Below are 5000 nucleotides of genomic sequence, written 5' to 3' on the forward strand. Positions count from 1 at the left end.
AGGTGATCCTTCAAGGGAACGAGGTACCTGCGGGAGAGGTTCTTCCGCCTCACCTGAATAAATGACACACCTGTAAACGCCTTGCTCTCTTTGCCCAGTCGAGGGAGAGAGAAAAATGTGCAGTGAAAGGGAAAATCACAACGGCAGCGTCGCCACTCGATATAAGGTAAAAAAGAGCGAATATAACACCAAAAAAAATATTAGTGAAAGAGAAATTTATTTAGATGGAAAAAGGAGTGAAAATTTTTAAGCGATTAAAGCAACCTTCGTGTTAAATGAAAATGGAAGGAGTGAAACGAAGTGAGACAGGTGAGGGAGAGTGAGGCAGTGAGTGAGGGATGACGATAGGGAGAGAGAGAGGCAGAAAACGAGAGAGAAAGGGAGAGGGAGAGGTGTGAGCGAGGGGACGAACGAATGAGTAAGCAAGACTATGAGTGAGTGAGTGAATGGAGGGCTGGAGTGGACTGGCTGGAGGAGGAGGAGGAGGAGGAGGAGGAGGAGGAGGAGGAGGAGGAGGAGGAGGACAATGCAGGAGGAGACAGGCGACGCAGGGAGCAAATGGACAGATGAATCAGTTAGTGAGAAGAGATGAGTAAGCGCGGTGACCTTTTCAGATGAGTACACTGGGGCGAGGTGTGTCCAGACCCTTCTGAGCGGCGAGTGACAGTATTGACAAGCCTGGCGAGCGAGCGGCGGCAGCGACAGGTAAATAGGTAGTCGTTAATGGCCCGCGAGAAACGCCATCAAATATTTACCCAGAGCCCGACGTTGCTGTGCTGGTGGAGACGAATGTTTGCCGACATAATACTCCACAGACGAAGATCACGTGGAGTGGATGGCCCAAGAAAATGGAAGCGCAGGAGTAAGAGGGAGGAGTAGTGGGAAGGGAACAAGGGCGCGAGAAGAGAGAGAGAGAGAGAGAGAGAGAGAGAGAGAGAGAGAGAGCCAGAGCCAGGAGATGAAGCTATGAGGTGAGGTAAAGAGGTCGCTGGAGAGATGAAATAAGGCGAAGAAGAGGAAGTGGAGGGGCGTTAGGGAGATTAACATGACCTTGAGTGGGGCGGAGGGTGCGGGGGCGGGAAGGTGTTCTGGGGGGCCGAGAAGAATATAGTTAGAGTGTGTGGGGGGAAAGGGGGGAAGGGAGCGAGGGAGGGGAATGAGGGTGCGAGAAATTAATGGTAAGAGAAGAAATATGTTCATGTCCCTGGGCTTGAGTCATGGAGGAGAAAGTGGACTGTATGAAATTGTCCTTTGCCTCTCTCTCTCTCTCTCTCTCTCTCTCTCTCTCTCTCTCTCTCTCTCTCTCTCTCTCTCTCTCTCTCTCTCTCTCTCTCTCTCTGTAAGTCTACTTTTTCTTTCAAATTGCCACATGTTTATCTGCTATCATATACCAGAGTCTGCCTTTTATATTTCCCATTATTTGTTATCTAATCAACATGAGTGCAAATCTCTCGCTGTCTCTAACTCTCTCCTAGCAATTCCTCCGTCTATTTCTCGCTCCCTCCCTCTGTCTATTTTTTTCCTTCCTCACTATTCTTTCACTCAGATCCTTCCTTCATCCCTTTTCTTTTTCTCTCTTTTCCTCCCAGTCGTCTCTGTTTTCCTTGTTTCCTCTCACTTTCTCCCTCGATCTCTGTCACCCTCCCTCTCTCATAGTCTTTGTTACTCTCCCTCAATCTCATCCTCTCTCCCTCTCCCTCTCTCTCTCACTCCACGTCCCTCACTGGCATTCCAAACTATATAACCTTTGGCCAAAACTGAGCTGAACTCCGGATAAGCTGCGTGGTGTTGAGTCAGGCTGAGTAGTGAGCCGGGAGGGGGAACGGGGAAGGGGGAGAAGGAAGGAAGGAAGGAAGGGAAGGAGAGAGTATGAGGTGATGGGACGCTTGTGAGGGGAGGTGTAGTGAGGTCAGGTGAGGTGAGTTGAGGTTGCGCAGGAATATGATAGACGGAGCAACAAAAATGACTGGCAAACTAATGCATCCTAACTTCGTGTTGAGGTGAGGATGAGTTTGGGTGAGTGACTTCCGTGCCGTGTTGTGATGCGGGACGGGCTTGTGTTGAGCGATGCGGCGGAAGTTGTAATGAATTAATGAATGGCAGGTAATGCTTGGGTGACTCATGATCGCAGGTGAAGGACAGCTTTGTGTTCTACCACGACGTCTCCTAGGAGTGCTCAGACAGACAGAGAGAGAGAAAGAGAGAGAGAGAGAGAGAGAGAGAGAGAGAGAGAGAGAGAGAGAGAGAGAGAGAGAGAGAGAGAGAGAGAGAGAGAGAGAGAGAGAGATCAGGATCTTAATTATACGTATATTTCACAATCGTGACTTTAATGTACATAAGATAATATCGATAAAATAGAATCATACGTGAATATACCGTCATTTATAAAAAATAGTAATGTTTTAAATGATTATATGTATAAAAAAAAATTACCAAAATAGTGTAATATATTTCAGCCTCAATTTAAAAGCACATATACAGTTACTGATTTTGATATGAATGAAGATTGTCGCCGGGTTAAGGCACAGTCATCACTCAGCGAGCACCTACCTTAAGAAGTGATGCTACCAATGTCGAGCAAATTTGAGTTTATGAACCGAATTTAAATGAATGCATGAAGTAGTGAACAGCTTTATATTACGATTTCCAGGAAGACCAACAACAGGGGATTTACTAGGCGGAAATAGCTGTCTGATACTTGTTTTTCTGACACATTTTGTAGAATATAACACCACGTCTGCCGGCAGATGTACACTGAAACTAGGAAATTGTTAACGTGAGTCGCTATAAGATTTTTCTCTCGTTTCGCAAAATGCAGCAGACAATTGATAAAGGCGTTCTGAGTATATGTAAAAAGCTACCGAGCGCATCATACCAATAATTTCGCTGACCTTCACTGTACAGAGCTTTCCTACGTCAATACTGGCTTGGTGATGTGAAGTTCTGTGGTGTCGTGTGGTGCTGTGTGGTGCTGAGGTGTTGACAGTATACAGTTTTCTCACCACAACTAATGAGAATAACCAACTGTGCTCCCTTTTCTTAATTATATTATAAACAGCAGTTAATCCAAGTTCCTCTTTGAATTTCTCACTATTATTTCAATTATAGAGAGAAAGGAGAGAAGGAATAAAGGAGAAACACACACACACACACACACACACACACACACACACACACACACACACACGGCCTCCCATCCCCGCAACACAGTGAGGGCACAGCTCCTGCATTAGTATAGAGGCAAACACAACTAAACCTCAAAGGAGACTCGCTCAGCTGGTCTCCATCTAACATGAAGACTCTAACCATTAACAGTCGGGTACCACAGGATATATATAATAACAGTAATGGTAGTAGTGTTGGTAGTTTTTGTTATATTATTATTATCTTTTATAGAAATTAATGATAATAAAAACTGAAAAACACTGGAACATTTGAGAGAGAGAGAGAGAGAGAGAGAGAGAGAGAGAGAGAGAGAGAGAGAGAGAGAGAGAGAGAGAGAGAGAGAGAGAGAGTAAAGGAGAGGAGAGGGGGTGAGTAACAAGCGTCTGGGGAGTTCATTAAGGTCTTGAGGGACGTCGCCGGTGCCTTTTCGCCCTTCAAAAAAATGGCGTGAAAGTTACCGCGGTCTTCACTTCGGCGAGGGTGTCGTTAGGGAGGGAAAGGGTGCGCCAGTCACCCCTCTTACACGCCCCTACACCCTTCTGTTTCCATTCCCCCCTCCTGCATTTCTTTCTCCCTTTCTTCCCTTCCCTCTTTACGTCTCCTGTGTTCCCCGTCTGCCAGTCTTCGTCTTCTCTCGTTCCTTCTGCCCTTCTCTTCCCTTTCTTTTGTCGCCCTTTGATAAACTACCTCTTAGTCTCCCTTCCCCTTTACACACACACACACACACACACACACACACACACACACACACACACACACACACACACACACACACACACACACACACACACACACACACACACACACACACACACACACACACACACAAACTATGTATATTTATGTTTGTGTATAATTGTCAGAAAGATAGTTAGTTTGTTGGTTTTTAATCTCGTTTTCTTCAGCTGAAATCATTTTTGTTCGTGTCTGCGGTGGTGGTGGTGGTGGTGGTGGTGGTGGTGGTCGGGATAGGTTAGGTCCTGATTGTGGTAGATGTGGTGGATGATAGATGAAGTAATAGGAATAAACAAATGCTGCTCCCTGTTCTCTCTCTCTCTCTCTCTCTCTCTCTCTCTCTCTCTCTCTCTCTCTCTCTCTCTCTCTCTCTCTCTCTCTCTCTCTCTCTCTCTCTCTCTCTCTCTCTCTCTCTCTCTCTCTCTCCAACAACACATGAACTCGAACATTTTCGCCAAGAAACTTTGTCAAATCACAAACTCAGATATTCATTGACTGGATCGCTCACACTAATTCATTTATTTTTTTCAATTAATTCATCGATGTATTCACTTGTCAGTCAGTCAGTGAATCAGTCAGTCAGTTGGTCATTTATTCATTCTTTCATTTATTCAGTCAGTCAACTTGCACTTTTAGAGAGAGAGAGAGAGAGAGAGAGAGAGAGAGAGAGAGAGAGAGAGAGAGAGAGAGAGAGAGAAACTAATCGTAATAAACTAAGAGCAATGATCCTTCTCGTCTTGTAAACCTTAATTGACACTAAACTGCGACTACGAGAACATTTGACGGAGCATTACGTAGAGAGAAAAGTCATTCCCAGAGAGAGAGAGAGAGAGAGAGAGAGAGAGAGAGAGAGAGAGAGAGAGGCTGACCTGCAAGATATAAGAGCAGAGGACCACCAGCACGACGAAGCCTCCTCAAGCACACACAAACACATTATCATAGAGAACACCACCTTCAGAGCAGCCTCAGTGGTCTCTTCGTATTAATGTGGCAACTTGGACCATCAGGCTGAAGGAGAGGCGGTCACCAGGCCAATCACCACCACTAAGTTGTCCTGGATTGCACCCCCATCACCCTCCTCCTCCTCCTCCTCCTCCTCC

The 5000-nt window shown here is 45.8% G+C and overlaps 1 protein-coding gene across 8 annotated transcripts in view; it reads left to right on the top strand.

The window, feature by feature from the left end:
• The window catches only part of LOC135103023 (limbic system-associated membrane protein-like), a 225287-nt gene that overhangs the window by 111308 nt on the left and 108979 nt on the right, over window positions 1-5000 (top strand). Inside the window, exon 2 of one of the 8 annotated variants that reach the window (XM_064008936.1) lies at window positions 615-705. The exons of the other annotated variants lie outside the window; for them this stretch is intronic. The gene's annotated coding sequence lies outside the window, so the exon portion shown is untranslated. The remainder of the gene's footprint in view (window positions 1-614; window positions 706-5000) is intronic. 8 annotated transcript variants of the gene reach the window in all.

Source organism: Scylla paramamosain, chromosome 1, assembly GCF_035594125.1.
Source record: "Scylla paramamosain isolate STU-SP2022 chromosome 1, ASM3559412v1, whole genome shotgun sequence".
NCBI lineage: Eukaryota > Metazoa > Arthropoda > Malacostraca > Decapoda > Portunidae > Scylla > Scylla paramamosain.